General features: G+C 31.6%; 1 protein-coding gene across 5 annotated transcripts in view; it reads right to left on the bottom strand.

Annotated features, from left to right (window-relative positions):
• LOC100649950 (A disintegrin and metalloproteinase with thrombospondin motifs 4) overlaps window positions 1-12,472 on the bottom strand; it is an 82,241-nt gene that overhangs the window by 26,910 nt on the left and 42,859 nt on the right. The gene's annotated exons all lie outside the window — the stretch shown is intronic.

Below are 12,472 nucleotides of genomic sequence, written 5' to 3'. Positions count from 1 at the left end.
CGAATTTGCTAGCAACATTAATCAAGTGGCTACTTTATCGTGAATACCCTGATGCTAATTATGTCGAGTAAAAGTTAATGTATAAAATAATAGAATGAAAGAAAAGAAGTGTTGTATATACAATTCCAAATTTCGAGTCTTACGTTAAAAGGTATGCGAAATATATTTAACAAATATAAAATATATTTCTCTGTTTTAAAGAAAACTGTTCTGTACATAATTCCCACGTAAGTGAGAGAGCAAGAATTAAACGAAGAAATGGGAAAAACTATTTATAAGATTACTGACATCTCAAGAGTAATCTATCTGTGAATTATTTTTGCATACAAGGGATACAAACGTCTCATATAAATGACACGTTTATATTTCAAACTCGCCTGGAGCACTTATTTCAGTTAATAACGGAGAACGGTTTTACACTGAAATTATAGACTCCATTATATAAATTGCCGGCAGATTTACCAAGAATGATACACATAAAGATGAAGTCAGTTTTTAGTTTGTATAATGAGACTTATATGGTGCAATTTTAGCTGAACAACATAATGGTACACGTGGAATTTACATAACAAAGTAATCGAATAATAGGAAATGTGTCTGCAACAAATCATCTTCTGGCACGGGGTTACAGATATTTTTGTCAATTTTGATTTAACCAAATGAAGTACTTTGATACAATCGTTCATAAATTTCTTTCATAATTGCCCGCGGATGTTTCTCTAAAATACCAATGTTTAAAAACGTTTTCTTATTAAATATTAAATTCAAATATTAAATTAAATCTTTCCGTAAATAAGAGCAAGATCAAATTATACAAATTCTAGGATCGTAGCAAAGTTGAAAAATGTCTCGAAAGGGTTGATTCTGCGCCAAACGTTTATCGTAGATATCGCGAGCAAAATAGTATTCTATTCACGAGCCGATGCAACATCGCCGTTAGAATATTGCGCTAACGAGGGGCCAGGCAGGCAGCAACAATTTGCTCGCTGGCCAGAAACTGATATCTCTCACGGTAGAAATGTAATTACCACGAGTCGCGAGCGGCGATGAAGAAATCCGCGCGCGGTTACATAATTTTCGCCGCACCCGCTGCGCAACGCGCTCGTAAACGAAAGAAGAACCAAGGAAGAAAAAAAGGCAGACGAAAAGACAAAGAGAGAAAAAAGGAGGAAGGAAGAAAGGAGAAACATCGAGACGAAACAACGACTAACCTATATGATGGGTTCGTGCATGCCTGCGACTAAACCTGCGACAAACACGAGCAGGAGGTGGCGTTTTAACGTGAATAGGACAGGCGACGATCCCGGAAGGAAAGTTGAATCGCATCGAATTAACGCCCACGTCGCGCGTCAAAACGAAAACTTTCGATCGCTGCATTGTAAAAATCGCGAAACTTCAATGGGGTCGTTTCGAAGTGGAAGGGGAAATATGGTGCGGCTAGCGTTAACAAAAGAACGATCTTTATGTCGATCGGTCAACGAAAGTTAGCATTAATACGATAGAGATTAGATCACGAGGTAACTCGTTGTTAGTTTTATCGAAATTGGATTTTATTATAAGGACAATTTTTTGATGCTATGATACGTGATAACATATGTGATATGTATGGTAAGAGGTGAAACTAAACAAATATGATAAGGTATAAGCCGATAGTTTCGATGCGATCGATTTTATGGCTGATTTTATAGTCCTCTTATTCATTTCGCTTCTTTCGTTTATTTAACTTCTGAAATTAATATTTTAGCCAGATATACCTGATCCATAGTCGATTTTCAATTGAAATTGAATTTTGTGAAAACTTTTTACGTTGTTGATATTGGGAAAATGGGAAATTTTCGTTACGTATAGTTAATGAATATTTAACCAAGTTAATTAACGAAAAATTTAGAATAAAAAAAGAAAGTACATATAAAGTTTCTCGTAATAAATGAGATGCAAGATGTATCATTAATTTTGCTATAGGTCAATATACATATGTATAAAGATAAATACACGTATGTATAGAGATATTATACAATAAAGATACAAATTTACAGCTTCCCACATTCTATTCAATGATTTTATCAAGGATGCTATCTTGTATATTAAAAATTTTGATTTCCATAGGTAATATAAATTTTTCTTTTCCAAGTAGACAAGGTATCAGACAATTTTTTTTGTAAAGCAATACGGCTAATAATACGTAAAAAAGAAACAAGCTTACAGTGAATTGCGAAGGTGTGTTTTGAAGCGAAGATTAATTCAGTTCTAGAAGATTTATTTTCACCGAAAGTGAAACCTCACGAGGAAAATTTTATTGTGCTGTAGATTGCATTCTTGCAAGAGCGTAAATGCGCATATCATTAATCTTGGTAGTGAAGTGATGCTGTTGCAAATGCTTTGGCATTTTAAACAAGGATGAACGATTACAATAACAAAGTACTGTGTAATAACATCTTTTACTTGCATTCCTCGTACATGCTTAAAAAGATTTTGTTTAAATCATCGTATTTCCTTATTTATGTATACGTATTTGTTCACGCGAACTAATTGATGTTTCTATGTCGACATATTCTCTAAATATTAATTTTAGATCGAAATGAAAAATCTTTGAAACAGGAAAAGTGACTTTTGGACATCGACGTTGAATTAAAAATCGATCATCTATTGCTAAAATAGTGATCTATTCGCTTAAATACATATTATATAATATAATAAATATAACGCAATATAATAATAATAAAGTACAATAATAAAAAGTACAAAACAAATAATTCACAAAAATGTAAGTAATGTTTTCCTCTTTTAAAATTTTTTTTTATGTTTTTATATCCTATAGAACATACCGTATATAAATGTATCTATACAAATATTTTTATTAATATAGAGAAACTCTTCAACAAATCCACGTTTCTTTTGAACTAAATAAATATAGTCTCTACGTAACAAATATACCATGGACCAGGATTTTTAATCGGTTTCACATTAGCGTTTTAAACCGACTGTCATTGTATCCGTAGCAATAAAGTAACGTGTTTAAGCAATTAATTTGTCGGTGATAACGCTGTTCTTAACTCGGGAACTTTCTCGAGGAAAAAAGAGTTGCTGACTTCTGTCGTAATTAAAACCCGTGTATATTTTACAGGGAGTTGAAACGCGTTTAACATCGTAAAGTAATTGAAATTAAGCAAAACCAAACTTTCTACCATGGCTGAAAATGTACGTATATTCGTATATTGAAATTCCACTGTGAATTTAATAAACTCGTATATCACATGCAGCGAAAACTTTAATGGTTGAACGGTAAAAAAGAATTACCATGTTTCGAACAGTCTGGTTACCATATATGTATAATAACCGGAAATTCCATTTGCATTCAATGGAACATACTGTAGGGCGGTAAATATGGTCGAAACTTTTTTAATGGTACAAACTATTCGATACGGCAAATAATTCTTCCGATAGGCTACGTACTTAAAATGATTAGCGTAATATTAAACAGTCCTCTTTGCCATCACTTATCGGTTTTATAACTGAGAATGATAATAAAGTATGATAAAACCTTTACCGATAGTCAACTTTCTATTTGTTCTTAAGTCGTCTTACGAATATTACGTAACAGACAGGGAGCAGTGTCGTGTTAGTCACAATGACTCGAGACCACGATCTACGATCTTTTCTAAAGATATAATCGTGCATTATGTACTTGCTATACGTAGATCGATATTTTACAGAGTCGTGAATAGGGAAAAATGGCAATTGGTATTTCTTTTCTAAATACTAGATAAGCTCTGTGCTGTTATACTCTGCTATCTATTATCCAACTTCAAACGATAGCATTGGGTAACCTGTTTTAGATATTGGAAAATTTAAAAGCCTGCAATCTGTATATTTAGAATGGAATATTAGTCGAAATAACAATACGTTAAACGGAAATAACGTAGAAAGCACAATAGCTGCGAGAATAGAACAGAAACAGAAAGATGATATATATTATAAATGTAAAAGGAATTTCTTAAGAATACGAGAATAAAGAAACTAAAGCAGGAATAGGACAGTACAAAAGGGAGGATATTAAAAAACCTATTTACTAAATACTATTAAAATACTAAACCTGTTTAAGTGTTAGAGAATTTGAAAATATCAAATCTGTATGATTGTATAGGATATTACAATTAATAAAAGAAAACACGTATGACGTTTAAACGCGAAAGATACAATTTTTGAAGTCTGTAAGAACAGAGAAATCAGTATCAGAGCGGAGAAATAGAATAATTAAAAGAGATCGAAAAAGTATACAGAAATCCGCACAACATAGAAGTTAATACCATAGCAAAAAGACGCTATACGTGTATCCCAAAAGCAGAAAACTGGAATACAAACCTGTGAAGCGACAAATATGGCGAATAATTACTTTTCTACGTGAACAATTAAAAGTACTGAGAATTCCGATAAAGTCAGCCATAATACTCATTCCCAGCCAAAAAGTTTGCGAGATACCGCGTACGAGTGAAAGCGTTGCTATTATTTGCTCGCGATTACGAGCAAAACGCCATTTAATTTTCAAGTCATCGAGATGGAACACTTTGAAGTCGCGTGATCGTTTTCAGCCGACGAACGAGTTATGCATATTCTCCACATTGGCCATGAATGACATCAATTTCGATGGATCAACGCACGATGACCCCGTTTTCCGTCGTTTTCGTCCTTGATCACTTTTACCGCTCCAGATTTGCGAAGCGGGTCATCGCCGGCCCTATGGCCAAAGGTGTTTTTATATGGGAGTGAAAATTTCGTCGGCAAAGAGGTGAAATCCATGGGAAGTGACAAAAGTAAAGCGACCATTGTTCTAATAGGAAGTAGCGTTTCTGTACATTCGCAAGGAAACAGGTTCGACCTTCACGGAGACAAAAGCTGTCTTTTACGTAGCATTCACGGGACCGTGCGACTCAAATTTACACTATGGTGCAAAAGTGTTGAATCACGAGATTGCTCTCAAGTTGCATACATTCTTTTTTCACAAGGACAATTAAACGGTTTCCTATTTTTGGCGTTTTACGATTGCTTTTCGTTTTTATTTCCATTTCTTATATGCACTTACCGTTACAGTTTATTTTTATTTTCTTGCCTACTTTTATGTCTACATTTACTCTTGCTCTTTATAAAATGTTGGATCAGGAGATCAAGTTTGAATCGAATGCGTTTTTCACGAGAATAATTATTTTCTTGCTTGTTGTCCTTCGCGACTGTCATTTTTATGACTTTTTAGATCTTATTCATATGTTTTTTTTTTTTTATATACAATTCGAAAAATCCTTCTTCCAACTCAATTAGACAATAATGGAAAAAACGCAATTAAACCTAATTGGATCGAGATAGCAGAATGAAATGTATTTATGGAAATATAATTCAACGAAGTAAGTAGATAATTAATAAACAAGTAAACTCACAGTAGATTATTTAAAATTCTTATGCAGTATCTTACGGAGTCTGGTTGAGAAATATCACTACTCAACTCCGATCAAAAGTAAATTCTGACTGTTTAGGAAAAGTGATTCGCATGGTTGACGTTAATAAATATTACCGCATGATTTTCTTAATGATACTGTGTACTCACATTTCTTATTGTTGCTTTTACATATGTCAAAATAGTCAAAGATTAATATTAACATAATCTCAGTAATAAGTAACGTCGTTATTTCTTTCTACACAAGCAACCGCAATGGTATTTTCTAAGTATAGTTCTCGAAGAAAATATGCATATGGAAACATCATTCAAGACAACGTAATTGCAGTCGATGAATAGCCAATTGCTTAAAAATTAATTAGATTTCTATTACTATCAGCTAAGAGTAATTGATTATTTAGTCGATCGTGAGAAGACGACTTTTCAACTTGGTTTCTTCATTCAACTATGTTTCGCGATGTATAATACAAAGTATAGTGAATAGAACTACGAGGATGATCTGTGAAACGCTAATTATCTGTGAACGTACGTTCCACACTTTATAAAGATCAAAGATGACCTATTAAATCTACGATTAAAAACTTCGGTATTTATTTTTCGTGTCCTTTCGTTCCCATTAGGCATCCGCGGAAACATCTTTTTATTTCATTAAATTTAAGTTTGTGAAAGAAAACGCAGTTCCTTAACTAAGCTTTGTGAGGGATTTTATTTGATCTAACTCAAATTCTCAAGATATTTTATTTTTATCATATTTATATGCGAATGGAAAACTTTAAGCAGACAATGATGGTTTATTTCGAATAAAAAAGATTTGTTATTACGTATACTTCTATTGCATAAATGTAATCCAAAATCAATACAATTTGTTCTTTACAAACAAGGAAAGAACAACGAATACCTGAATAATTAAGTTTAATATCTATTGGATAACATTAACGTCACATCCTTGGTTTCCTTGTTTTCATTATGATAAATAATGTAACAGAAATCGATGAGTTGTGTGAAACACTTTACACGCAATTCACAGATAATTACGATATCTAAAAAAAGGTAAATATTTTTATGCTGCCATAATCTTCACAGGCAATTTAATTTTTAAATTTGGTATTTCGTATATGCAAAATATCCAAAATAAAAAGTTCAATCTAACGAAACAAAACACACAGAATCAGCTACGTTCGGTAAATATACATCTCAAACATGCAAATCGCGTAAATGAAACGTTAACCGCATAATAAAATTCCCTCTGACGGTATTGTAAGGTAGAGATCGACGCGATATCACGTGCAAGAATTCGATGACAGGACTCCCTAACTGATCGTTAAACCACGTCTGGGTTCTCTGATATAATGTTATTTCGATATTGCATCAACCATGTTATATATCTTTTTTTTTTATTTCAGAAAAATAAGAAACAAAAAATAGAAGAAGAGGACAAGATAAAAATAAACCAGAAAGCTTCTAGTCTGTGGAAAATAGTTTCTAGTGACCTCACTCTGAATTCAAGATACCGTGCTATTGATTTATACAGGCGATCATTAAGTCAATATGTTCTAGGCTTGGAAACACCGAATTAACTGTTTAATAAGAGTCGTCTGACGAATTTCAATGACAGATGTCAATTAGGGGACTTTGATTTTTTATTTCACACAGACTAAATGCATCGTTTTTATAGCGCGTGAAAGGTTATCGTTCTTCTTAAAAAATAAAGAAAATAATAATAAAGATTTCTCGTTGAACGATTCTCTGATGCAATTTTTCAAGGATCTAAGTAGAACATCCAGTCTTTTTTCCTATTTTTTTTTTTTTTTTTTTAAGATGAAAAGGTCATGTTCTCGTGCAAATCGATGTAAGTCTGGAGCTTCGCGCTAGTGAAAGGGTAATTAAGTTAATATTTCGAGCTCATCGTAGACTTTGGGTCGGGAGACTATTGCTTAGTATGAGTTTATGAGAAGAACGAAAGGTTACTATACAAGATGCGAAATTACGTACCATTTTCTCGTTAGCTACGGTAAACATGTTGTAAACCAGCAAAACGTCATTAAAATAACAAATCTCTGTATTTAATCTGTTTTGTTTGTTTTACTTATATTAAATATTTATATGAAAGACGATTTTTCTCTCTTTTATAATTTTTGTTGAATTTTTATGAAAATTATTTAGTTTTGTATCACATTTTTTAGTTTTTCGTATAAATTTTTTAATAAAAGATAATTTCCTGTTCATATTACTTGGATCTCATTAATATGAGTAATTTTTTGTCCCTTTTGTTGATCTCATTTCAACCAATTTCTCAAATTAAAGTAATTGTGGTACATCTGTTTTAAAAAGTGATAAATCTTCATGAAAAAATTTTTAAGTAAGACATTTTATTGCATTTCTGTGCTTCGTACCGTACGTGGAAAGGTTGATTATCTCATAAAACTCAGTAACTAGTATCTTTGACAAAGTATAAAAAATCGTTACGATAAAAGACATAATTCTTCTTCTTTCTTTTGGAATGGCTAATAAACGATGTAAATTTGGGGGGAACGTATGAAATATGAGAATCTTCGGGTCTGGTCAGATCCAGTTATGTTGATTTCAACAAACTTTAGTTTTTGATTCCTGGAAATCGTACACGTTCGCAGAAATGAACGACCGACAATTCGCAAATTATTGCGAAATGAATTTTTTATTCGTCTCGTGAACAGTTAATTAAAAACACGTATTCATTCATCAGAGAAGAAAAATTATCCCATTGTTAAACCGATCTCTGCGGTTACTAATGTTGAGGAAAAAAGGAAAATACGAAATGTACATTGCAAATGAACCCCAGAAATAAATTACATTATGAAAATTTTATGAATACGTTCATTCATCGAATATATACTTCTTCAGTACTCCTTTAGAATATTGTAGATTAAGAAGTATCTTATAAATTGTTATTATTATTATTATTATTGCAAGCTATGGTGCTAAAATAGTATAGTGTATAGTAATATACACATATTGTACAGTAGCATATACAGTAAATAGTAAAATACATTGTTACTACATTATTATTATTATTATTAATAGGTAATTAAAATGTACAGTCTGTTAGATCTATAAAATGTAATAAGTGCTGCTCTTGATTAATAATTTGTTATTAATTTGTATACGTTCAATTATTACGTAATAAGAAACAAAAATAAAAATGAAATAAATAATAATACACATCTTATATTGCTGTCTTCTCCTTTTATACATACAAAAGCTCTGTTTCATCACTTTACCACTCCGAACTATTTTATCACGCACTTTTTCCACCATCTTAAAGGACACGTCGTACATAGATTCTGGTTCAACGACGATCATCGTAACACTAATTGCAGATCGTAAATGTCGACTGACTGTCGTAGAGCGTTTTCAAAGAGTCAAAGAGGTGAAGCGAAGCAAAGGGCAACGAGTTTCATCGTGTCGTTTGATCGAAACGAGAGAAAACAGCGACCAAACCGATTGCGAAAAGTAATCAGGCGAATGGAAGCGCTATTGCGCTAGAACGATCATCCGTCTTGCAAATGGAATAAAGATCGTTACGCTACAGTATTAAAAAGCGGTTTACTTTCTTCTCATCTCAAATATGCCTGAATAGCAGGAAGCAATGGAAAGTTGTTGCATCGTCATCAGGCGAAACTTTAAATGAGATTCAGTGCGTTGCTCGCTCGCATCATGGCTGTTTAGGAGCTTGGAAAGAATATCTGGGTGAAATTGTGGCGGGAAACGCGATAGCATTTGCGTACGAGAAATTCTGCCACTTTTACTTGAATGTGCATGCACGTTTTCACTGTTGACGTTGAACTCGTAAAGGAAGTTTGGATTGCAACATCAAGTTCCTCTGCAGTCCACGTTCATTTCTCTAATCTAATTTGGTACAATGTTGATCAAAGTAATTTAGAAGTTTTACTTGTTAGCTTCATCTTTCATATAATGAAAATATACAATTGCCTTATTCTCATTGTTATCTAGAACAATTTTTAGATACACATACTCATACTCGATAGAAGAATATGAATGGATAATACAAAACGATTGCAAGTCTCAATTCGAATCGATTTTCTATCTATTCCATATATACACCTTAAATCTTTGATTCTTTTTATAGACATTTAAAATTTTACAATTTGCGATATATGTATAATTATCAATGGATTATATATGCATGTAACAGATTATTCGATATTATTAAGTTTTCAAATTGAAATTAAATGATTAAAGATATAATTATTTTTGAGAATGAAAAATGCTGATTTTAGTTAATTTTGAATTACCAATATTCGATGAACCAATCGTAAAAGTACTCGGAAATTTTACGAAATAAGATTAAAGAAATAAGGTTAAAGAAAGAAAAAGAATAAAAGAAACATTATATATATTATTATTAATTAATTATATATACATTACATATATAATTGTATTAATTGTATCTATATATAATAATAATAGCAAAATTTTTCACTGTAACATTTTATCTGAATGCCATTAATCGACGAAGACTATAAAATAGACGAATTTATTATTAAAACAATTAATAAAACTGCGTATTCATTCGTCGGCAAAAAGTATGAAAATCCATCGAAATAAAAGCGATTGCTTGTACATACACAAGTCGTCTGATCACTTTCTTCGCAATTTGACTGCTCGTGTCTAGAAGGAAGTAACCAGAAACCGTTTCTTCCGGTTCGAAGGCTGGTCGAGACGAATTGACCGACAAGAGAGATCGCGATTATGGCAACAACTTTTCTTGTCAACACACGTTGCAATTAATTATAATTTATAACTTACTCGGTGTACACTGCGCTCGTTTTCCGTTTCTGTCAGAAACGATACTTATCATCGTCGCACGAGTGGTTCTCGGATTTTCCTCGATTATTCAACTGAATAAACGATATGATTTAATTTATCATTAATGCAGCACGTTTAGAAAGCAATGAGGCTTTAGTTACGATACAAATATTTTCGTTTGTGTTTGACAAACGAACGAATCAAATCGGAGACATATTAAATTTCGAAGATATTTTTATTTAAAAAATATTAAAATATGTGTAGATATATGTAGATATAACAGAATCAAACATTTTCGAGTAAAAATATATACGATTAGAAAGTTTCGAATAAACTACTGCAAGAAATTAAAAAAATACTATTCAATCAAACTTTATCAAATGGAAAACTTTCTAATTGAACTCTAACGAATTTAATAGCGTGCAATGAAACGTATAGTACGTGATAAAATTAAATCTGATATTACCTAATAAAACGCTACCTAATCGAAAGTTTCCAAACTATCATTTAAATTTTAAATTGTTATTTAATGAAGTACTGATGGGAGATATTTAAATATATTCTATCACGTGTGATTTTATTGAAATTCATTTTACCTGAAGCAAATTAATTTTATCCAAATGTAACGTCAATTTATAAAATATTCTCACGTTTGAAAACGTTTAATTAAACGTTAGTAATTCTTAACGAAAGTAATTCTTAAAAGTTATTGAACTTATAATGCTAGTTATAATCGCAACTATAATGATTGAAATGATTTCACATAAAGATTTATTGAGTCGCTTTGAACTTTGAACATAATTCTGCAAAAGGAGAGAAAAAATTCTGATTAAAGTCTATCTATATATAATCTTAAATTAGCTTAATTAAATAATGTATATTTCAGTCAATTTCCTAACTGTACTTTGGAAATCACCGTTGCTTTCAGAAAACTGAGAACGTTCATCATAACTTTTTTACTGTTATATAATATGCTTACACTATGTCCATAGAATCATTATCGTAATTAATAGGTTTTATTTTCATATCTTCATGATCAAGATGCATTCCTATGTTTCTCGTCATAATTGAAGCGCTATTTGCATCTGAAGCACGATGAATCGCTGAACGCAACGGTTTTCACGACTTATCATACAAAGAAGAAATTATAATCTGCGGTGCAAGTGATATTTCTGATATCTATGATATTTGACTTTCTTATTTTGCATATCATACACTGGCCGTGTTGAATTCTAATTTATTGCTAAATCATTTAGATGTTGCATACCAATTAGCGATATCTTGCGAAGAATTTCTTACTCCTGTGTGCTTTTCTGTATACTAGGTAATTAGAGATAATTACGAAACTGAGAAACCTTCGAAATTACTAGATAAAATTGTGAAAGTTCCAAAAAAACTTTTAGGACGTTTAACGATGAATATTTGTTCTTTGCAACGAAAGAGTTCAGCTTTAGATGAAAATATAACTACACAATGTTTTGAAAATATTAAAACATAATTGCGAATAACTTCGATTAATCTTGCTCTAAATATAATTAATGTAATACGATTGTGTAATATATAATATATAATATAATTAATATAATACATATTTATCTATAAAACATAATTAGTAGCTTCATATAATGGCAGGTTTCTGGAGCAATAAACTTTCTCTTCGCTAAAGTTTTGATTGAACGAAATAAATTAAATCGCGTCCTTGGCTTGTCCACCTTTCTGTTTCATAGCCGTTCGACATCCGTTTGTAATGCAAAATATACAGCTTCTTTATTGTAAATAACGATGTGAAACCGATGGTAATCGATCGAATGTGAAAAACAAAAAATCAATTATCATTAGCCTTCAAACGAGCGCACGTTCCACGATTGGAATTATTCCTTGTGGGTAACGAAAGAATCCGATTAAATCAGTACGTACTCGGAAAACTTTATGTTATAACAAAACAATTCGATTCATTTGGTGCTTGCCACCAATATAAATACCCTTTTCAGTCTCTTTTTAAATAAATGCTAATCTTTTAGTATTAGTTGATGTATATGAAATTATGTGAAAACGTGAAATAAGCTTAGTTTTATCGTAAAATACAAGTCAATTTGGATGATTATTTTATAAAGATTTTCTCTAAAATATATGGATGAGAGAATACTTTTTCTCTTTATTATACATATGTCGGAGATAAAAGGACACCGATACGTTTGACGTCGGGTATCAACTACTTCA

The sequence above is a fragment of the Bombus terrestris genome, chromosome 6, assembly GCF_910591885.1.
Source record: "Bombus terrestris chromosome 6, iyBomTerr1.2, whole genome shotgun sequence".
Taxonomy (NCBI): Eukaryota; Metazoa; Arthropoda; class Insecta; order Hymenoptera; family Apidae; genus Bombus; species Bombus terrestris.
Note: the sequence above shows the minus strand (reverse complement) of the source record. Positions and strands in the feature narration are given on the sequence as shown.